This window comes from Plectrocnemia conspersa, unplaced genomic scaffold, assembly GCF_051122295.1.
Source record: "Plectrocnemia conspersa isolate PC_06_02 unplaced genomic scaffold, ASM5112229v1 ptg000010l, whole genome shotgun sequence".
In the NCBI taxonomy this organism is placed as follows: domain Eukaryota; kingdom Metazoa; phylum Arthropoda; class Insecta; order Trichoptera; family Polycentropodidae; genus Plectrocnemia; species Plectrocnemia conspersa.
In genome coordinates, this window is record NW_028277174.1 from 13,176,937 (window position 1) to 13,203,121 (window position 26,185).

The following is a 26,185-nucleotide window of genomic DNA, read 5'->3' on the forward strand; positions in this document are numbered from 1 at the left end:
AAACGACAGCGAACAATGGCAGTTTATCTATCACTAAAAAATCAAACTGTCCGTTAATATTATAGGTGAAGCTAAACCTTCTCTTATGAAGAAAATATTCAAACTGGTTAAAAATACAATAAATCATGTAATGAGGTGAGTATTTTTGTCAATTAATAATTCGTTCCGACCTACAATTTTATAATGTATCATTATTCACGCGAGTAACGATCATAAATTAAATCTGACGTTTTGTGGTAAGATACATGTAAGAATTTCATCGATAATTGCGCGCAAATGGCGTGAAAATTGCAGTTAATGCAAAAAGTGTCGATGCGAATTTGTATCGGTCATTATTACTGTAACACAATGCGAATGAGTTAAATATGTAATAGACAATAATTAGCGTGTTATGATTGTGTTGAAATCGTGACGAAGTGGGAGCTATGAAAATGGCGGCCTTGATAGGTCAAATTCGAACTATAACAATACTGCGTTATGAGATTTTGAATGCACTATTTTATTCATGTTAATAATAATAGTGATATAAACTATTTTTAGTATTATATGATAATTTGCGTCGATTCTTCAATGGCATCTTTGGGTTAAGATCATTAGGGGTTCCGAAACTAAAAAGTCAGTTTTTATCTACTTTGACTTTGAATAAGATTTTCCGGAAACATAATTTTTTAATGCTTCTCAAAAATAATTAGATCCTAACCCTCAGAAAGACACTGGAAACTGGTAGTAATTTATTGTATATTAATACATATTTTGCAACAAACTATGATAGGTGAGTATCGTTTTTATCCGAGCACTGGTGGAGAAGCTGGCAGAGGGATGATGCTCAATGGATGGACTTTGAGTTTGAAATCTCGTACTCGATGCGTCTGCCTCTCGTCCATTGGAGACCAGCCTTAAGTATTATAGGTATGCAAATCAAAACCAATACGTGACTCGTTTATTCGACCAACGAAATATGTCCACGCCTCTAGAAAGTGACATTTGTTTGATGGACATCTTTCGAAGGTCGAATTGTGCAATGGGGTAAAAACGTGTTATTTATTTGTTACTCTTTTTCCCTTAGACATAACGAGAGCTATTGTGGTGGTCCGTTCAGTTACACTCTTTTGTAACGTTCATCCTTATTATTACCGTGGTTACTGTGATAAAGTGCTCCAGCTTCAAGAAGAACCCCCATAAAATTGATAAAAACAATCGCCTTATGTGATTAGAATATACTTGGGTGATTAATGTTTCTTTAATGGTAAATTATTATGTCTTCATGTCACTTGAAAGAGCAAAATAAATCACTTAACCTAATTCTTTACATTTGAAAGCTTTTATTAACAAGGGAAAAAATGCATCCTATAAATATAACAAAAAATAAAAAAAATTCTACTCGTCGCAAAGATGATAACAAAATATCCCCTTCCATTGGATTTGAATATTAAAAATAAAATAAATTACATTTTGTATATAATATCATCTGGGTATATTCAGGGACTTGAAATCAAATTTGGAAATCAGACCTAGAAGTTCGACTGTGCCTTTTACAGTTAGTGGGCCAAACTATCACTATAGATAATTTTAAGAACAATGGAGAGTGAAATTTCAGTCTAACGATTCGAATGATGTATGGTGGTCTTGTTACTGTTTCTATGATTATTTTAGTGAAATGTATGTGTATCAGTAAAATATTTATAAGCTTTAAACACACACTTAATTATATAATATCACAAATTAAAGACAAAGCGAAAGGTAATTCTGGTTTATAAAATTTCATATCACATCAAAGGTCAGATTTATAAAATCGTGCAGTTGATGTTTAAATATTCTAATATATATTTTAAAATTTTAAGTAATATATTAATTTAAATTAATTCTATTGTTCTAGTTTATTATATTAGATACAATGGATTCTTTTGTCTTATTAATATTAAATTATTTATTAATTTTGATTTAATATTTATATTCATATTCCTTGTTTATATTTAATAAACTGTATCCAGGGTGTACATATAATTTTGGTATAAATAATAAACTAATAACAACAAGAGTGCCTTTGCAAAATTAGCCAGTACAGATCCTATTTTTTTTATTTAGAAGTCAATTTTATGAGATGGCATTAATAAAAAAACTAATATTGGTCCATATTTTATCGATTCTAGTCAGTTAATAATAAAAAAATGTGCTTTAAATATTATAAAGCAATAGCTCGGTTTTAAGTGGAATGAAAAAAGTAGTTTCTGTCAAAACTTACAAGCATCAAATACATTACAGATTACTATTTTATTTATTAAATATTTATTTTTATTTAAAAAATATTAAAGAAGCAATAAAAGGAACTTTTAGCATATGCATAAAACATTTTTTTTTGGTAATATTAAACAACAATACGCCATGTCTTAATTGAAAAATAAAACATGAAATGCCGAAACAATTAATTAAGCCGACATTAATGATACAAGTTCGTGTCACACAACATGATGCACGATATGGCCATTGTGTGTGAAGGTGCTATTATATATAGAACGACACAGGGCAGTTATAGTGACAGGTCGTCTCGGTAGGTGTAACTGCGTGAAAGGTCTAGGTCGATCAGACGACTTAATTAATGTGCAAATTGTATGGAACTTGATCTGAATGCAATAAAATATTTTTCTTCTTACACACTTGTATGCGTGCCCGATCGAATACCGATCCAGGTATAAAATTCATAAATCACGACACAGAGGAAGGAAGTATGCATGAGAGAAGATGGTGCTTTCGATAAGATGTTTATTGTTTGTGCTTTTTACAAAGAGATGCAGCAGAGCTTTGGTCATTTAAAGCAAAACTTTTTAGTTATATTCCTTAAATTTTAACAATTTAAAAATAATATTGATTGAGGTCTTTCTTAGTATGTTTTTTATTATTATTTATAGTTATAAAATTAGTTTGAAATGGGAAAAACGTAAGCTAAAAATATTTTTATTTAAAATCTTAAATTTATTGAATTTCTCATTTATATTACCTGCCTGTGTATATAATAAAATATTTTATTTATTGTAGTATCATTACAAATCGCTTTATTACCATCGGCACGCAGACGCTAGAAGCCAATGTTTTATTGAATTTACTCTACGATAATTTATTTTTAAGTAGCTTTGATATTTAGCGCTAATAAACAAAGCTATCCGATAGCATTAATAACATTAATGGCACTTTTGTCGGAGGGAATCTTGGTTATCTCCGACGTTGCATTACTGCATACCTTGAACCTCCATTAATTCAATCGGCGCGGAATTTACTAGATGAAAAATGAACAATAGCAACAAAAACTAGTAATATACCAAAACTATATTTTTTTGTATTAAAAATCGTGATGTTATAATAATGAAAAATTCATTCGACTCTTACTAATCCGCGGAAAAAATTCTCGCGCATGTATGTATGACTGTTTTTTATTCGCTCCTTGACATTCACGATTTTCTGTTCGATCAATATCTCAAGTTCACTCCTTGTTCGCTCAAGGACTCTTTTTGTTCTTTTGTTAGTTTGTGTGTGTACTTAAAGTTTGCTCGTAATGGCGCAAGAGATTTGCTAATATATAGTGGAGATTATAAGAGTATGTATTTTTAAAATAACTGATTAAAAAGAAAAATGCATTCCATTACAGTTATATAATTAGTAGGGTTCTTTACTTTTTGCAATAAAAATATGTAATTGTTTTATTTACAACTTATAAATAAAATCTGTACAAATATAAATTAATTATGACTCTAAGATTATCAAACAATATATTATAGTTTGATAAATAAGTTTATTTTAAGAATTTGATGGTTAAAAACCAGTATTGTATTTGAACTTTAATTACACAATAATTTATTTTTGTATTTGCCTGTATATATAAAATCAGTTAAAAAACACTTCGTACCACTTTAATTACTCTGTACATTTAATGTCTCGTTTTATTTTCGATTATAAACGCAAAGTGTCCTATGGAGTCATAAATATAAAACGGATAACAACCGACCGTTGATACTTAAAAAAAGTTTTATAACTCTCGTATTTTATTATGGGAAAGCGTGGTAAATTTTAGTATAAAATTTTCATGGCTTACACTTTCAGCATGACTAATATTTATTTTGATAATAAATCGGCAGACTCATGCTTCCATTTAATGATATTAAACTAGGACAATGTTATTTCGTTAATACATTTCACACTATAATGGAATGTAAACCCTTTCAATCTGAATATAATGATATGATGAATAGTTCTTTAGCTTACGATCAAAGGATCTTTTATGCATATATAAACTCTAAATCCCTAATTGAAAGACCTGATACAAATATATTAAGATTTATTCAATACATAAACATGTCTGCAACAATGCCAAGAATATGTATAAATACATACCGAGAGACAATTATATCTAACGAGCTCACCATATACAATAAATATGCTTACTGCGGTGGCAACAGTTGAAATTTGCGTATATCGAAAACAGTATCGTTTACTGCGTTTTAATTACCGAAGTTAAAACAGGATCGGTGATAATAAGAGAACAGCAATATTTATGTGTATGTATCGAACACGAAGGTGCATAAGTTCGTCTCTTATCTAGTAAAAGCATAAAATGGACGATTTATTCAAGTGGCAATCAAGGATTTCAACACTTTCCAATAATTTACGTTTGCTTGTTCGGTGAGATTTAATTGCTGATCTTTAAATGCTTAATTACAAATGTAGATAGTATTTTTTTTTGTCAATATAATGCATGCAAATACGTTTTATATAAATAGAAGTTTAAGTTAAAATGCTGCCTAAACTTAAATTTATTACGAAGGGAGGTAATAAAATATAGTAAGGTCTTTATTATATAATTTTTTTTTTAATACAAGTATTTATTTAATTACTATGTCTTACTTTGTAACGTTAATATTTTAGTAAATTATAGTGTGAACAATAAAACATAAATCAATTGATGTATCAAAAAGATTTGGAAACAATTTTATTAAAGTGTTCCATAGAAAAAGAACTATTTTAAAAATATTTTTTGATAGTTAAAATTTAATTAATATATTTTCTAATCAAAGCACTTTTTCATTTGCTGCTATTTATTTATCAATTTAAATTTGTATTCCCAAGTAAGCTCATAAAAGCTTACAAGCATTTTTAATTTGATTTATTTTTAAATGCTAGTCTATTTTGTCATCGGCGGCGTCTCAAAGATCTACAATTTTTAATTGAGGAAACGGTTAATTAGCTATTTTTTTTATCTAATTTGTATTCGACATTTTAATCACTATTACATTTTTACTGTTTTTTATTAAAAAAAATTATAAATAGATAAAACTCGCGTAATATTTTTTTATCAAAATATTCTGTATGAATAGAAAGATAATTTAATTTATATTATATTAACCATTAGTCATAGTTTTTTATACATACATATATGTATGATAATCATTATGAGTTGAATAGTGTTTTTAATTAAACATTACAGATTGGGAAAATATAGAGAAATTTAATCTGTGATGATTGATCGGAATTATAAATTTATAGTCTCCCAGATAAACCCCACAAAGGTTCATATAGAATTCGAGCCCAGGTTTTTCGTACTGATTATATTATATGCTGTAATATAACAGCTTAGAAAGTGTTAAAATAGTAAGAAAAAATAATATATTTATATATTTTTTTTCGACCATCGTGGCGCATTGGGGTATCCTGTTAGGCCACGATGTTCTTAATTTAATCTAAAAAAAATAAAAATTACATAATAAAACTTTTGCTGGGGTCCTACATAATTTCCCAGTAGAAAGCAACAATCGAACAAAAGTGCTTTACCAAGTAAAAAAACATGATAAATTCTCATGTTCGGAAAGCGACTAAAATTACAATGTACTCGCAAAAAAACATGTGACTACAATGGTTTTTCTTATAATGGGGCACACGGAATTCATACTTTTAGTTTATTTAAAGTTGTACACTTTAACTATTTATATTACTTAAAATACACTAAATCAAACAGTTAGTTGTTATTTCATACATATTTTATGTTTTCCTCTGTACTAATTAAAAATGTTAAATATTAAAAATACATCACATCAATCTGATATAATTGCATTTTATCGCCATTTCTCATCATAGATCCTCTTTTACGACTCTCCAGGAGAAAATTTATGCCCTTGAGTCGCGATGCCATCAGCGGGATATTCAATGTGGTGGACAATCCCTAAGTGCAGGACTATTTTCAAGTGTACCTGCTGGGTGCGTACCAGTTGTAAACAGCTACGTCGACATCACTCTTGGTATCAGACACTAAGTACCCTCCGAGCGAGATAAAGCACGGCATGTGCCAAAGTTCAGCAAGTTTGTATGATATTATGTTGTGTTACGAGTGTATAAATTTTACCAATAAAACTCATATGGATAATAATTTGGACCTTTGGAAAATCGGTCGTTTCTGAATGACATTGATATTAAATCGTCTTGCTATTGACCTTGATAAAGGTTATGATTTTAATCATAAATATAGTTGAAGTTTATTGTTTAATGTGAATTATAAACTAACGATTGGAAAATATTTAATTAAGAAAAACGATAAGTAATAAATTATTATTGGGTCATAAAACAAATCATGAAATCATAGCAGATATTGTGAAAAATCATGAAATGTTACTGCATATAAAAATAATGAAATCGTAAGATATATTACGTCATATAAAAACATGAAAACTCCAAATAATTATACACAACCTAACCAAAATATATATAGGATTTTTACACATGTAATTTATACAAGAAATTGGGGTTCATATGAGATTTGAATAAAATGATTCAGGCTTTCGTCATCGACTTTTACTAATGATATGTCATCAAGTTTTGTACTGATTCAGTATGTATTTTTCTCATATACTTTGGTATAATAGCAATAATCTTGGTTGGTTTATCTGGAATTTCTAGATCAACTATTTCCATCATGAGCTATTGAGATATCCATTTAACTGGCAAGCACCATACGTCATATTGCATAACAATTAAATCTTACAATACGTAATTTTTCAATGTTTTTTTTAATAATGCTACTTGGGAATTTCTGATTTAAAACACGTTTTTGGAAAAAATTGTTTTATCAACAAAAAAGTATGATATAATAATAAAAAATACACGTGACTCACGCATGAAACTTTTTTATCGTTTTACTGCTACTAGTATATTTCCTTGTTTATCAGAAGCCTATAAAAAATATACGATTGATCATATGAAGTGTAGATAGATAAAAAATATGTTCGTGCTACGGTAAATTGTATTGATGAGTGATTGTCAAGTTTTTTAAACTGTTTATAACGTAATTGCAATATTAATATCACTTAAACTGTATAACGCGATATATAAATAACTATAGCAAAAAAACAATCCATTAAATGTGTGCCTAATTGAGATCACTTAACTGTGAACGTGGTAATTGCACAATATTTATTAATATGACAAATACGCACCTGTGACATAATGTGCAATTAATGTTATTCAATATATGCAATGTAATTCAATACAAATAAGACATTTAAGATTATTGCTGAGTACACTTGTTAAACAATCGAGATGTAATCGCATATTTATGAATTCGATAATTATTTAAACTTATCATTAATGTATTAAGATCATATTCAGATAAAATATACACTCACATTTAATGAATGTTGTAATAATGGGTACACATTAGTATTTAGATAAACACGTCAAAGATATTATATAATTGTTATATTGTATTAATCATAAATGTCACTTGACTATCCATGTAAGCGAAATATTAATGTAAAGAAAAGTTTAGAGTAACAATTACAAATCAACAGGTAAAACATCTCATTGAACTTTAAAACAGTACGTATTATGTTCAAGAAACATAATGTCACATACCTAAGTAAGTTTTTTCCTGAGCTTGTCAATAAGAAAATTATAATTATAGTTATATACGAATATGTTTTGATCATGTTTTTTTGCTCATAACTATTTATATGAATCGCTATATATTAACATTTCAACCAAATGCAAATTAAATCGTGGGAACTATCTAAATACACACAGAACCAGTTTTTTATTTTTTTTATTTTGGAACACCTCAATCGTTCACTATACAATATGAATCGATTGAATAACTTCAATCGTCGAAAGCTCGCTTTGTTCTTACATGCATAAGTCGAGCCCGATCTCGTTACGCCCAGTGCTTCTAAAATGCAAAACAGTGCTCCAATTACCATATAAAGAGCTTCGGAATGACAGCTTCCCGTGTTGAGCATTGAGATCGCGATATGACCGCATCCTTCGAAGCACACCAGACGACAAAGGAAAATCACAGAATGACAGTGCATCCATCCTTGGGGTCAATAATTGACCGAAGGCCGTGCTGTAGAGCGATTGAGCTATCATCAATTGTAGCCATGGTTTGGAATCTGACGTAAATCAACTTGGACGCGATTTTATTGGCTCATGCAAATTATTTATGTCTGTAGCATAAATACATCTTCGACGCGCTTAAGCGCATAAAAGGCGAGTATTAAGTGAATGAAATATGAGGCACGGTCGCCGGCGCCAATTTGCGCTGAATCTTTGCGAATTCCTTCTTATGTATGTACAGCTTCTGGCTGTGCTGAGTCACCGTCGTTGTGGAATATAATGATCCTCAGATTCATTGAATTCCCGACGTAATGCTTCAATGTGTCTGATTTTATCGGCTTTGGAGATGAGTTTGTTAATTTCATGTATGCAGTCGATTTTATGCGCCGTCTCATAAAAATGTATTCACACTTTAAAAGTGGTTTTCTTACTATTATATATAAACATGGAGATTCGTATGAGAATAATATATATATATATATATATATATATATATATATATATATATATATATATATATATATTACCTTAACACTTTATGTGCTAGGTGCGGATTAATCCGAATCGCCGTGTACGGCTCTGAAGTGCGAAATTCTAATATATCCCACGCTTAATAAAAAATAATAGATTTTCTTGAATAAATCCTGAAAGTGAATATAGATGCAGCATAGAATGAATATAAGCATATGAAAAATAGTAATTTAATTTATTTTTTACTGTATAATTTACTAATTACATGTTTTTTTATGAAAATTATTTCAGCAATTAAATATATTTCAATACAAAGCTCGATCTAAATTAATCGCCACGATATTCATCCGTGAGATTAGAAATATCTAGGAAAACTTAATCTGTGATGATCGATCGGAACTATAATTATATAATAATCACTAATTACAAACCTTCAGACACGATAGAAATTGAAAAACACTAAGGTCCATATGAGATTCGAACCCAGGTTTATTATTAACATAAAAAAATATAAATTTTCTGTATTAAAATCTCATATAATAGTGCATATTTATTGCTCTAATTAGTTTTTCGCCAGCATTTATAGGACTTTATCGGCTTTATGGCTGATTTTTATGTTATTATAAAAGCTGATCTTGTTAAGATCAACTCATATTTTCACATGTAAATAAAATTACTGAATATTTAATCCTTGCATAACATATAAAAATATAATGTTTTTTTATCGCTGACATGTATTTTGGCGCGTACGGTGAGATACTTTTACTTCCGCTCACTCTCGTGTTAAAAGACGAGAGTGGGTGAGAGATAAAGGCGTGCAGTACGCACGCTCTTATTTCTCACGCACTCTCGTCACTTAATACGGGAATGAGCGAAAGGGAAAATATCCCACCGTACGCGCCAGTTTTTCAGCATTTTTTATATGCTAAAATCAGAAGTAAATATGAAATTATATTGTATAATAAATATATAACGATAGCCTTTAGTAAAAGTTGCTATAATATTAATGTTTGCATAATACATGATTTTATGGATGAAAATGATACAGGATTTTTAGGTTTAAGCACATAAAATTAATTTGTGAGGTGTTGAATTTTTCATTAATTTATAACTAAGTAAAAAATATCATTTCTGCATTTAAGAAAAAATAAAACGGCTTATAAAACATTTTTAACAATAAAATTATTAAAAATGGTGGTTTAAATCAGTTAAATACTTTTATAATATATAAATATATTAAATAAAATATGTTTTTTTAGAGGTTCGCGAGTATTAATATTATTTAAATCTCTGGATTAATCACGATTAGAACTTCCTGTTCCATATTTCGGCTGTGATGCTCCAGCCATGGTCACGAATTTTCAGCAACTGAAAATTCGTGACCATGTGTAGAGCATCACAGTCGAAATATAGAACAGTAAATTCTAATCGCGATGAATTTCGGGACTTAAATAATATTAAATAAAATATATGTTTATCCATTATTGGAATATTTTCAAGCCATCGAAGTTAAAAGGGAAAATAAAGGGAAAATTATTGAACCCTATAAAATATATATAAAAGTAATACATATAAAAACACAATTTAATTATGTAGGGAAATTTTTTGTTAAATATATAAATAAATATTATACCAATAAAAAGGGTATTTCTATCCTTTTGCCTATTACTATTTAAAGTTTTTTTTTATGACTTTCCAAAATATATGTAAATCTGACATTGATCCTTAAAGTCGATAATCTGTAAAAGATAGTTGGTCTGTAATTTACAGTATTAGTAAATTACATTAAGATTCTTGGCAATTGTCAAAGCTGCCTGTTTTCACAAGGACTGCGGATTAAATATCAAAGGCATGTAAAAAGCACTTAAGCATATACACAAAAAATATGTTTTTTCAACAATTAGATAAAATAATTTATGGACTTGTACATTGACAGAAAGAGAGCGGAATTTAATCACTTGTAAGATATAAAATAATCAAATCTAAACTGTCAAACAATAATTAATAAAGCAACACATACGAAACATGACTCACTAGTTTAAATACCACTCAAAAATTGAACATTTACGCAGAATTGCTCACAAATAAGAATTTACTTGAAAAGAAAGAATACTTCGATGAAATCTTGCATAAAGGCATTTTATATAATATTGTATTTAAATATATCTTTAGCACTTTTTATATATGATTTTAAAATCCTATCTCAAAAACAATATTTCACGAGTAAAACAAAAAGATAGCTACTCAAAACATGTAACGCAGGAGTACAACAGGGATCTGTGTTTGTCACAGTCTTGCACCTCATATACACAGATAATCTATCAAAAAAAAAGAGGCGTAATGACGCAAATAATTGTTGATTCAGATTTAAATGGAACGACCAAAATATTATTCTTCAACACAAATTGAATAAAATCCGGTGCTGGTTAAATAAGTTGGGGATTAAGATCAGCCCAACGAAATCTATACACATCGCATTCATTTTAAGAAAAAATAACTGCCCAAGTATCACACTAGCCAAGGAAATTCTTTTTGATAAAGTGTAAACTTCATTTGGATATATTATTATCAAGGAACCACTATCTCAAGGCATAGAGGACTGAGTTGAACACTCGACTTAGATAAATTAACAGGCTAATAGGCAGAAGTTCTGGTCTTTTACATTAAATAAGGTACTCGTTTACTCAGACAATACTAAGATTATTATTCACTAGAAACACCAAAGTATAGGAGTATCTGGAAATGCCTCTGGTTAAAGAGGTACCAAATAAATTTACACATAAGTACATATAAAATTCAGAAGTAGCTTTTGTAAATGTTTAAAATGGTAAAGCTTTTATCACATCAACCTGAATATTATCTTTGTATACAAATATTGATTTACTGGCTTTGGTACTCAAAACGTATCAATCAGGTGACTCACGTATCTGATTATCGACATATAAGGATGTGAAACTTTTCTGCGACATTCTTTATGATCAAGTTCCAAATAATAATAGTGTCGTAAATAATAATTATTTAAATTGCCAATAAACACTCCATGATTTATGGTTATCGTTGATGTTATATTAACGGCTAATTATCATTCGGTAATAAAAATCCGAGGCTGTTCTTTTCAAGTTCTATAAAGACAAAATTGCTTCAGGTAACAATATAACAACGACCCCTTTTAATTTGCGCAATAAACACACAATCGTGTAGAATGACACGTCATCGTTTTTCACGTCAGCAGAAGAAGGCATTCGCCCTGGAGCTTTATAGTTCCTCTATCCGAAGAATGCATTCTTCGGAACGCTCCTTTTCGGTCAGTCATTAAAATGCACCGGAACAATTTGTCAATTGTGTCAGTCATTCTTCGTGTTCGTCTTATGCTTTGCCACTGACCGGTTTAACGATTTTATCGAAAGGCAATGCAACGGATTCAGATCACCTTGTAAAAAATTCAATGATAGTAATGTCATACGTAAATAAATCTCCAATCAAGGACAAATTATGACCTTCACGGTAATTATCATAGATTGATTTGCTTAATTAATTTTGGAGATCTATCATCAATGAATAATTCATGAAGCATCGATTGCATTAGTATCCATATATCCATATGTTAATTAATATTTTAAAGTTCATACAAGTAAAAGGTGGGCTGAAGATATTAAATACATATAGCGAAATAAAAGGATAGATTCATCAGAAATTATATAGAATATCGATAATATCGAGTTTTTAATGCTTATGAACTATTGCTCAAAATTTTTGAAAATACCCATTGAATGAAACCATTCTACCGAAAAATATTATTTTATATAATTACGTATCTTAGGTTTATAACTAATACTATTTATAAATATAAAAATATGCAATAATGGCAAACAATAAATTAGTTTGATGGACGTGGTGAATTTATTAGATATTGCATTTGACAGATACAATTTTAATGAGAAGTATAAGTAAACGGTATTATTATACACTTCTCATTAATGATACTTTGTTTACTATATAACTACGTCTCTATAATATTTTTCTTAAATAAAATTGATAATAGAAAAATATGAAGAAACGTGAAGAAAAATAAAATAAAATTAAGACATTTTATAAAGTTCACGTCGTGACTCGGGGCAATCACGATAAACAAAACTGAAAGCTTCAACGTTTTTAGTCTTGACTTATAATCGACTCAGACATATTGATAGTGGCTGGCTTGTTGCTACCAATATCTTTATGTTTTATGAAGTTTTAAATCTTGCGACCAAGGATATATATAGAATATTTACTGCGACCTTGAATTTGTACGTACATAATATGTGGAAAATATGGCATAATTAGTGTTCGCTCAACGATGTGATTATATATGTTGCTAACAATTTATATGGTGGAAAAAATAGGTATTGGGGAGTAGACCTTTAAAATAAATGTTTGAAATTATATTAAAGACCTTTAAAGGGACGCGTGGGGCAAAAATTAATGGCGCCGGTTAAAGCCCACTAATAGGTGTTTACACATCGGATAAGACTGTTATAATCACCTTCCTCTGCATAAACTCGACGATGGGTAGATTAATCATTTCAAGATTATCTTTTTTTTCTCTCCTGTTTTTAATGTTCAACGTTCGAAGTAAATTTATCCCGACGCGAGTCGTGATTAACAACAAAAGGGCTTTTTAATGTATGCGCAATGTTGTTTTCGCCTTATCGGCGAGCTTTTGCACAAATACAATTTGTATTGTGTGTGGCGAGAGCTTTGTGTTTATTGCTAGTGTACGTGTAGAAACAATTATTTTAAAAGGCTTACAATTTGTATCAGATTATTCCTTTTGTTGTATGTTGAATACTATTAATTATTATAGTATCTAATAATTATTATACATTATGACTTATTGCTAAAAAAAAATTGTAATTTTCCATTGATTTAATATCTGTTTTTATTACTATAAGTTTTATTTAATCTTATTTAATTCTTCTTGTAAACTATAAAATGGCTATAAACCAGCAACTAGTACTTAATTTAATGTATTTTAATCGCATAAAAGTTTATATGAAAAAAATACAAAAAATAAATACCAAATAAAAATATATTTATTTTAAAGTGTCAATATTGAAATTAAATAATAGTTGATACAATCAAATTATTTATTTTATGTGTCACATTCTGACATCATATTTTAGCAGCTTAGCTTGTCAAAGTTTATATAATGAAAAGAAAACAAAGGTCGGAATAGCGTAGTTTGTAAGATCTCAGACTAGTAATCCAGATGCCGCGGGTTAGAGTCACGGCAGTAGAATCGAATCTGTATTTATAAAAATGCGCTATTGATAAAAACTCGCTCCAGATTCAAGTGACATTTTTCATTTATCAATTTAATTATACATACTAATTTATAATTATTTTAGAGATCTCACTGATAGCATCTGATGAAGGCAAAAACATTAATTAGTTTAAACTTTGAGGTGCATATTACTAAAATTATTTTTCTACTATTACCATTTTGATACATATTCTATAAAATTTCACATAATAAAGCATTTAAGTAAGATTTAAATACTTAATTTTTGCTTAAAGCAAAATGGAAATTCTAATATTTTCCTACCAAAATAAAGTTTTTATGTAAAAGGATAGATCTAAATAGAATATTTTAATACTTTAAAATTTTAAGAAATTAAAACAGTCTCTCGAGAATAAAACATATAAGAAAATAATAAAATGTTAAGTGTGTAAAAATCAAATCATTTGTTATGCAGACGTACGTGACGATCGGAAATTTTGACAAAGCAGATAGATACATAAAACTATACAGTTCTTAGTACTTCCTGTGTATTTTAAAATTATAAAAATATATCATTTACACTGTTATTTAGATAGCATCCATAAAAATTCAACAATTATTTTGAGAAAACACTTTGAGAACTCTCGTGGAAATTGATTCGAACGACAGGTGCGATGAAGCGCTTTCGTCGAATTTCATATCTCGTTTATTATTATTGATTTTCGCACATCACGCGATTTCTGTGTACTATAACACACTCTCTGCCGCAATTTATGTTAGCGTCCGTCAAGCGAGAGCCCATATAAAATTTCGCATCGAGCGCAATAAAGAAAAGATTAACGACGCGCCGCAATGTAATTTGTTGCGCTTTGAGACTGCCAAAGCGAAAAGCAATAATTCGAAAAGCTTTGGATTGCGCACGTCTAATGATTCGTATTGTGTCAGGTTATATTATATGATATTACACCTAGGTGACTATGCAACATTTTAAATCATTTTTATTGCATAGTTAGGTTCGATTGATAATATACCGCTGAGCGTCGAGTATCGCATTGGATACGCGTATAATGGATGTAGTTGATCTGTTACGTTTTTTTTTCTACGTGATCCTCATTTGAAATTGTATGAACTAATTAATAGGGCGATTTTTAAAATACATCTATTTTTTGCGCTGATTACAAATGTATGATTTAGTATTAAAAAAATGCGCTGTGTATCGAATCGATTAATACAAAAAATGTAGACAAATAAAGCAAATGTCACTTTAACATTTATAGATAAAAAACATTTGTGGGATTATATTTTATTTTATTTTTATCTCAGATTCTAAAAATAGATGCTTGGAATGTAAAATACAATAAAAAATACTACAAAACATCGCATGTTACTAGCATACATATTTAATAAGTTCTAAGAAATTGTCTTTAGCTTGATGCTTAGAGGAACAATGATTCGTCAAGGATCTCGAACAAAATGGAAAACCTTGCTAAGGTCATATCCGGAAAAATAGTCAATAAGGCCTAATGGCGTCAGTGAGATGAAAAATGACCATTCAGTCACAGTCCATGCAGATGGTAAAATAAATCTTCGAAGAAAGAGTTAATTCCATAAATTATGATTTTGAAGCGTGTTTTTCTAATAAGTGTAGATCATTATTTTAGATAAAAAAACATATTGCTATGGAAATTTGAGTTATGGAGATAGATATTTTGCATAGGGATAGAGAGTGTAATTTAATTATTTTTTGTGCCATTCTTAAAATACAATTCTAAGGGTTTTAAAAATGACTTTAGAGATCATGAAAATGACAAAAAATTCACGGTTTTTTCGAACAAAGGGTTTTTATTTAAAAAGGGTTATTTTAGAAATGAAGTAAGAACCCGATATGATCGACTCTCTGAGAAGTACAACAATAATAAAAATGTGACACACGCCACATCAGCAATTACTGACAACCAACGACGACTACAGTACATATTCTCATACACAAATCATCGGCAAGCACAGCAAAGATTCGACGCACTTGCTTGATACATTTTTATGTACATATTTTTAGTAAATAAAATATTATCAGATTTTTTAGCGTAACAACTTGTGATATTTTAAATATAACAATCGATTTTTTTATAATAGTAGATTTTACTGAGCTGACATGATTTTATTTTAAACATATATAATATTCCCTATATGCTAAAGTACCTTATTTTTATATCTAGGTCTAGATCGATTTGAATTATTCGTCATGATATTCATCCATGAGAATATGAAAATCTAGGAAAATCTAATCTGCAATGATCGATCAGAATTATATATCAGATCGATCAGATATGACGTAAATTAAGAACATAAAGGTTCATATAATATTCTAATTAAGGTCTTTCAGGTATTAGTCACTGACTATACCACTAGCAGTAATAAAATACAACGTAAATAAAACTATACGCGGTATAAAAAATATTTTTAAATATTCATAATATTCGAACATACTTCATACTTGAATCATAAAGCAACGGATTTTGAACAAGCGTATAGTTTTTTGGATTATAAACTGATGGAATTAACGCTTAAGTATTTTCATTTATTTATTTTTAGTAAAACTTCCGTTATAACCTGACAGGCGTAAGCCCAATGCGTTACAACGGGCGAATCTATACCATCTGAATTAAGTCGATCAGATATAATGAATATCTACAAGTAAGTATTATATTACCCACCAGTCTGAAAGTCTGGGAATCGGTGATATATAAATTATTAATTATCATGCGCTATACAATTTCTTTTGGGGCCGGTTTTTTTAATAATAGCGTATTTTTATACATAAAAATTCGAGTGCCACTGCCGGGGCTCGAACCCGTAATCTCAGAGCTAATTGTCTAAGATGTTACGGACTACGCTATTCCACCTTTAGGTGTAATTAACATCTTAAAGTGCATGTTTTTTATTTATATTGAAAATAAAGCATAATATTCAAAGGATTCGACGTAGGAACGATTTCTGAGACGCAGACAAAAAATGTCATTGTTTGTCAACAACAAAATAATTCGACCCATAAGTAAAATTGTTTGCTTAATGTTGCTGTTTCAGAGCAGTAGAATCAAGACCGCGAGTATTTAATATGACAAAAAAAAACTTGGTTAAGTGAGATAATATTTGTTCACAAAGACAAAAAATAGAGATTTTTTATTCATTACAACTTGAACTTATCTGCAATTGGCCTTTTAAATAAGATAATAAGAAGGGACAATTGATGCCAATTCAGGTCCACTATCAAAGCTCCGCCTTATAACATAAAGAAACGGCTTTTGAACGAGCGTATAGATCTAGTTTTTTGGATTATGAACTGATGGAATTATCGCTAAAGTGTTTTTATGTGTAAATAAAGCCTGAAAGTGTATGTTTTTATATTTTTATTGAAAATAAAGAATAGTATTCAAAGGATTCGACGCAGGAACGATTCCTGAGACGCAGACAAAAACATTGTTTATCAACAACAAAAGAATTCGACTCATAAGTAGAACCATTTTCTTAACGCTGTTGTTTCAGAGTAGTAGATTCAAGACCGAGAGCATTTACTATGATTAAAGAAACACTTGTTTTAATGAGAAAATGTTTGTTCATATTGACAAACATTTTCATTACAACTCATCTGTAATTGGTCTTTTGAAATGGAAAAGACAATAAGGAAAGACGTTTGATCGCAATTGGGGCCCACCACCGGAGCTTCGCCCTTGCCCGATTTGACCCACAAGGGCAGCTGCAAGGTTATTAAGCTTTATTAAGCTGGTAATCTAGAACCACTGAAGGCTAACCAGACCCCTTGCACTGCACCATCCAGAACATTCCGCCTTAAACTAAGAACAAGAAAGCTTCGAAAAAGGTCGCCATAAAAACAAATGCTACCAGCAACAAAAAAAAAATATAATCGAGTATTTCGTTGTACCAAAAGTATTGCAAATCAACGCATCGTACCAACCGTGATAAATATAATAAACGACTACAGAAAAAAATATACGCGAAATAAAAAACACAAGGACATATTAGAAATTAACGCATAATCTTACACGTAAGTCGGTTTCACGTGTAGATAAAATATTGTTGTACCGAAACTTTTACTTTTTAAAATCTAAGCATAGATTGCAACACAGTCAATAAAAAATTGAAACATATTTCCCAAAATTGCCATATTTTCTTAAAATCGAAATAAAATCTTTTAGTACGATTATATAAATCGGGTTATTTGAAACATTTTTATTGTAATACTTATCGACTACAAAGAAATTTAATTAAAACAGGAAAATCTATAAAAATATAGACTTCAACCATCGACCGGATCGGAATTTTCAGACATGTTGGAATTTGAGCTAATATTGAGGTCATTATGATTTTTGGTAGATTATACGACCCGATTGTAAATTTGGATTGAAATTAAAATATTGGCGAGCGGAACGGAAGCCGCCGGTTAAGAAACGCCGATGTGTATTATTCTCTTAATAGAATGTAATTTGTCAGTGAGGCGATGGCGTCCTTGACGACCCAGGTCGGAGACCTTCAATGCCGTTTTCTGGTCTGAAGACAAAAAATCATGCAATCAAACGCAGAGGTCTACAGCCGTCTAATTTAAATTAATGCTTGGTGGTCATAATTTTTTCAGTATATGTGCGATTCAGAATTACTTGTAGTGTATTGATCTTTGATTGTTAAAAAATAGATCATAGATATGATCTATAAAATTATGTAATAAAAATAATAAATAATCACATTCCTTCAAGCATTGATTTAAAAAATAATAAATACAAACATAATTGTCTTAAAAATAATCTGACATTTTAAAATATACAGACAGAGATTTAAACGTGAAATTAAATATAATTACTGAAAATAACATAAAACCCAAACTGCATTTTATGAACTGTGATAAAAAAAGAACTATAATATATAGATTGTGTACCTAATCCAATTAACAATCGTGATGTTATTAACAGAGCGAGCTTGATCGTTAAATGTTTGCTTAACGGTGATTTGCGTACGTTTTTCGGCTATTATTCAACAATAATTACACACTCCTTGATCATTGATCATTGATCGTTAAACAAATATTTAACTTTCCGCGGCTCACCTTGCCCGCATAGCTGCGAGCGCAATTTTACGAGTAAAATTATACGTTCTTATCAATGACCGGTCAATAATTCAACGGCGATACGGAAATTTCAATGTGGTATATGTTTGATTAAAACACAATATGATAGTGATTCAATTAAAAATAAACTAATTTCTTATGAATATATACTCTCTATTAAAGTGACATTGAATATAGATGGAAAATTTGTTGAATAAGTATCGAGCGTAATTTATTGATTAAATTATATTTACATTTATAATGTGATAATGCGATCTATCAAACAGTAGCTATGTAAATTATATTTATGTGACATTTATATGTATATAAAAATCGAGAACATTTACGCTATAGCTTCACAGCGGTGAGCCACTGTAATATTTCACTTCAATGCATTTCAATAAATTTATTTATATTTAATAAATCAATTTATTACTCAAAGAATTTTAGTCGATACAAAAAATTTTTTTCCGTCTCATACAATAAATAACAAACGCGCAATAAATAACTACAACTTTATAGTTTAAGCAAAAACCGCAACACAATAATTACGATTGCTTCATGAAAACATCCACTTTTCTCATAGCTTCAAAAGAGCCGAGTTCCTATAGCGAATCACGGTTAATTTGCACTTCGTAAGCGCATGCAAGTATTGAAAATAAAACGAGCCAAAATTATACATGTTTTTATGGTCAGAATTAGCATAATTCGCTGTTGACGCGTTCAAGCTGCCGAATTTGGCAAAAATATTCAATGATAAAAACATAAATAAAGTTTAATGATAGACGTCTTAATCGTATGTGTGCACTACATACTTTGATTTATAAGAGTCAATCTGCTCGATATTTCATGTGAAAAATGATACCAATCAGATGTGTAAGTGTACCGATTTTTAACTCGTGTGTGTAAAATAATATCTTTGATGCTTCTGGCACTATGCGTTTTTTTGTGTATGGTTATTGTAATAAATTTCAATAAAAAATGCACGGTAATAAATATGAGGTGTAATTTAATAAATTGAGATTATACGATATGTTAATATTATAATAAGATACTTCTTAGGGTTACTGTATATGCTATAATTTATTTCTTGCACTAATGAGAATTGCATCATAAAGCATGATACATATATGCATAAGACCTAATGTCATAATGCTTGTTCTTTGAAGTAACGAGACACTTAAATAATGGCTAATATACATATTTATTTTTATGTAGTTAAAATGCGCTTTATTTTAAAAAAATATTACAACTTATAGTGCAGTGTAGTTAAATATAATATGAGACGAAGAAACCATATGTTTTAGCATGATAACTGCAAAGCAAAATTTTGAAAAATACGCACTGAGTTACTAAAAAATTTACTTTTTTATTACATTGTCAAAAAAAATATACTAAATGATTAATGAAGTGTACGCATATTTAGCCAGTCGCCGTTACACACTATGGCGTAATGTCAATTATGTGTCGAGAGAATAAAGAAAATGTGTGATTTTTATTTGATACCATTTCAGTAGCCATTGATCCATGGATTTTAACAAGATATATTAGGTAATCCCGAAATGAATATTGCTTTTTAAAATTCAAGTCTAAGCTTGTATTATGATCAGCTGGATCGTTTTTTTTAAAAGACCATCACTTGTCAACAAAAGTCTAGAGTACGCTCGGGATAAGGATTCCGGTTTGTTATTGTGTGCGTGAACTGTGTGGCTCAAAACAATTTCGCTCAGAATATTTATTTCTTTATTTTAAAAGAAAATATATGTTTATTTAACATAATTGCAGCGGAAAATTAAGAATATATTATATAATCGAAGAAACCAGACATTGATGTCATTAATTAAATATTTGCAAAATTCAAAATCTTTCACTAGTCAAAAAAATAATGAAGTCTTTAGCTATTCTATGAAAGCAAAAAGATATAAAATGGGGAAAGAAATTATTCGCAGATTATTTAATGGCTCGGCGACTCTATTAAATCATTAGAATCCATTGAATAAATTAAAAAATGATCATTGGCGTAACGATAAAAATAATAACTTTTTTAAGCCTTGCAGAGAATAGTGTAAAAAAACCAACAACGTACGGATTAATGGAAAAATAATTAAAATATTTTAATCCACGGGTAAAAGAACGAATAACTTACAGTGTATATTTGAAGCCTTGATATCAATTAACCCAGATATGCCCAAGAAAATTTAATTTATAAATAAAAAACAGTGGCACGGGCTTAGTGACCTACCCATAGGAGAGTGGGCATATCTAGGTTTTAAACCAATAGCAACACAAAATTATTTAAAATAAATCCCTAGAGAAGATCGAACTTCTGTGCCACACTGCACTTTAATGACGAATACCAGCGTTGACAAATCAGCGACTGTCCTTAAAAGAGAAAGCGAGACAACGAAGTACACGCTACATCGCTTCTCCCTCTCATATACATGTACACGCACACAATAACAAACCGGCATCCTTATCCTGAGCGTACTCTACAACACTACAGTGCGCATCCCCATGTTATAAAATTGATTTTAAATAATATCAAGGAGCTTGGCTGGATGGTTTTACCTTCTTTTTCAGACCATGCTCTTCCTGAATACCATTAATTTCAATCAATGCAGCACTTTCTAATCGGGAAAAAATAAAAATGCAGACGATCAGAATATTTTAAACTAAAGCATTCAACATTTTATACTAATGGAATTAATAAAAGTTTTTAATTCATTAGAAGGAAATCATATAAATAAAATCTAGTATGGTGGAAAATTTTATAGGGAAAGTGTTCTATAAAAAAATTTAATAAATCATTAAAATTTAAGCTATAATTTATAAATCTATGCAAGACCTTTATCACGCTAAAGTTCTCTTACACAAATAAGCATATAAATAACACTTAATGTTTTTAAAAAATATAATAGTGATGATTTGTTATTGTGTACATGATCTATATTTTCTATATCTTCCAAGAAACACTAGAAATTTAAATCATTGACAGTTATATATTATACTTTGAATCCACACAAATTAAAAATAAACAATCCATATTGTCGTTAAGATAAACGATTTTCTTGCGACATTTTGCCAATATTTAAAAATAGCAATAACACAAATTAGATCTTTGAGATACCGGTACCAATTAGCCGTTTTCGAATTCCTCCCTTTCGGTCAGATTAATTAGCACAAGGTCGTAATTGACGGCTTCTTGTCACGCCATTGGACCGTATTATCTCAACAAATTGCAAGCTCTATATTAAACGCGCCGCTAACGAGCTTTCGCGCGGAAAAGCTCCGGAAAAAGCTTTAATGAAGCGAATTGCGTGCCAATCTCAAATCAAATTGATTTACATATCTGAAATTTATACGATGTGACTCATCTGATTTGATGGTAAAAAAATAACAATTTCGTACACCTTATATAGAGCTTTAAATTATATTGGGTGTGTTATTAAATCACGTATTACACGTATCTAATTTGAATATTTTGATTCGGATTTTGCTTTTGATGTGTAAAAAAATATTGTATGGTTTGAAATTATTGTGGCAATAAAAGCTTTATATGCATTTAAATTTATATTATGAGTCAGAAGATTGTGATGTCACGCTGCGATTCTCGAAATCGATATTATAACTGTATCGAATTCTTTAATGAAATAAATATATTTATATTTTATATGAGACTTTTTGAGTTAAAAAGATATTTGCTATTTAAAAAATTAAAATTTATCATGTGTATTATTCTAAAGTCCTATTCTTAAGGGGCTAACCGCGTTATTATGAAACTTTTTAATTTGCAATGAAAATTATTATATTGCATGAAACTATTATTTCTATTTGATATAAAAACTGAAGGCCAAGGTTTTTCGTCCCTCGCCTTGACACACCTGATTTACGCATTTCAATCTGATTCCATAACGAATTCTATATTTCATCATCGTGTTATTGAGACAAATACATAAAATAAGTACCTGCTTCTGTAGTGGTGATCATTATTTACATGTATATCAGCACTTGTTGTAGTAATTGTCGATATTGTTGCGATCACATAACCGACGCGTGCTCGCAGTCCGAGATTTCTCAGGCGCCGGACACTAAAATAATTGAACCCGTTTTCTAAGTGTTTTCAATAGTCTTATAATTGTGTGCGACTCAAGGTCGACCGGTTCTGATATTTCAATTAATATACGAAAAAAAGGACAACTCGTCCCGGCAACCTGATACTGAATGATAACACTTTTTTCGCCAAAAAGACGTTTTGGTGGTCAGAAAAGATCGATTCTCTGATATGCTCCAGTAAATTTCTACCAAAAAAATCTTGTTTATAAATATAAATTAACATGAACAGAAGAATAATAATTGGACAATTTAAATTTTAATATATACTTTATTAAAATATTATTTATATTATAAAATCATATAAGTATGAATATGTGAGATTTTTTCAGAGGCTTTCCAAATATTTAAAATATATTTTTTCCTTGTTCACTCTCCTTTATTCAAGAATAATTTATTTTAAATATAAAGTAAGGACTTAGCTTTTTTAGTTTCATATATTAATATATTTTTGAACTATATATTCACATAGATTATTGCTATTGATTTATAATTTTTTTTTCTGTTTTTTTTTCTCTCTTTATAAACATAAAAAATGGAACAGCTACAATCTATATTAATATTAACAAATCGTAATTTAAGAATTCAGGTATTTTACTTTTAATTATAAGTTGATTATTATTTCATTTAACTAGATTTTTATTTAAAAATCTTTTTTTAATCCACAGCTACACAATAATAATAGTATTTTTTTAAATTTCAGCAATTACAAAGTATATATTATTATTATTTTGTTTGTTGGCTATAAGTTGTTATGGAAATGGCTGTTATAAATAATCAAAGTCTTGACGAAAGAATATAAATCTGCTCAGAATTACTTGACTTACTACCTGCACTATTCCGTCGACTGAAATAGGTACAGGTAAATATTAATAAATCCTCAACATTTTTCTAAAACATGTAATTATGAACTTCACTTAGAATTTAATTATAGCATATAAAAAAACATAAAAATTTGATAATGGTTTTTCACATGAAAATTAGTGTTGCTTAATAACATATTTATTTATTTTATTATATTTCAAATAAACGAAAAATATATACTTAAATTGCCTGAAATTTATCAGTTAGATTATAAATTTAGGGACCAATTATTAATTTTGCAAGGTAAAAATAATACAGCTAGATAAATGATAATTAAGACATAGTCATATAACAAAAAAAGGTAGAAACGGCATATATTCATATTTTTAACATTCTGGGAGTTTACCTCCTATGTGATTTATTACATTCGATGGCTGAAAAGGTTGACTTTGTCACTGTGTAATTTAAATTGTTACTGTTATGCAGTATTTTTGAGATAAATTAATTTTATTTTATTTAGCATACCGCCAGCTTAGTCACGATGTAAAATTTTGCCCTTAAAAGAGTATCTTTCATTTGATTTGACTATCTTACGTTTTAGGTATTTTTAGAAATTATAAATTTAAAAATATTCTACTACAAATAACGAATAGTTCTAAAAAATCTTTGAATTACAAATATAGTCAGTATTCGAATACTTAAATTATCTGATATGAGTCTCTAATTATGACGATGATTTAATAGTGCAAATTGGTTTATAATTAAATTTCATTTCTACTGAAACAGAAATTAAATATATGATTTTACGTCCCATAATAATCACCTTTGTGATTAATAAATTGTGAATAAGTGTTTGGTTTATGTTAATTTGCCACATGCTACGTATTAATTCAAAGCTATTTACAACTAATTGTATAGGCACAAATTATATACAGATTTTATTATAATTGTTATAATATACATATATACATATGTATGAGAGTGATTCGTTTAAGAATATTTAAAAATAAAGGTTTTTGTTTTATGTATAACATTATATTAAAATAAGATAAAGTCACATATAACTTTCAAAGCAAACGTATATATGATGTGCATTAATAATTTTAGAAGCTGAAGTAATGAGAGTTTAATTAGAACACCTCAGACTCTATTCAAAACCTTCCGCAGTGGATTTTGATCTTGGAAGCTAAAAAGAGATGTTTAGTTTTATCTAAGACTTAAGACCCACCGCAAAGCAGTCAAAACAGGATTCATCAACGATTCGTGAATGCTTCAATAAAAAAAAAATATTTTTGATTTAATTTTGCTGTTACTAAGGAAGTAATAAACTACATATGTCAAATATCAATTTATCAAAATCCTGAATTAGATTGAAAAAAATCGTCAAAAAATTAACGAACCTGACATTTATTATTATACGAATACGAGATTTATATCCAATATTAACGAGCGTCGTCAATTACAGATGGTTATCACTGGATCACTTTAATTAAAGATTTATTGAAGATATCGAATTTATTTCTAGATCACAATCTCAGCACCAGACAGCCTTATATACGAAGATAAAAAAATGAAATAAGAGCGTACATCACAAAAGAATTACAATTTCTTCGTCGCAAAGCAAAGAGGCCGCATAAATGCGAATACAATCCAGTAATGTATTAAATATGTTTTATATTATTAATAGATCTATCTTTTAAACAAAATGACGCTTAAGAACCAGTCGGTCATCCGAGGACGAAGGAAAAAAGTGCTCCGATTATTATTTATTTGCCAACGACCACCGGTTTTCCTGGTCCGATGGGCATTATAAAGTCGATCGTGGTAAAAAATATCCTGCATAGTTGATTCGGGTTGTATCGATCATTTTTATGGCACATTATGTAGCCGTTGGATACGTGTTCTTATTGAAAAATTAGCTCGGACGTAACGTTTATATGACGATTTTTCATGTTGAACAAGCGACGGGACCGATAAATAAAATCAATTTATGTTTGTGTGGATTTTTGTTAAATTATCGCGTAGGTGGTCTGATCGAAATGTTATACAATGTAATA

The 26,185-nt window shown here is 29.2% G+C and overlaps 1 protein-coding gene across 7 annotated transcripts in view; it reads right to left on the reverse strand.

Moving 5' to 3' along the window:
* The window catches only part of LOC148230688 (uncharacterized), a 73,889-nt gene that overhangs the window by 5,724 nt on the left and 41,980 nt on the right, over positions 1 to 26,185 (reverse strand). Inside the window, exon 2 of one of the 7 annotated variants that reach the window (XM_088194469.1) lies at positions 23,180 to 23,302. The exons of the other annotated variants lie outside the window; for them this stretch is intronic. The gene's annotated coding sequence lies outside the window, so the exon portion shown is untranslated. The remainder of the gene's footprint in view (positions 1 to 23,179; positions 23,303 to 26,185) is intronic. 7 annotated transcript variants of the gene reach the window in all.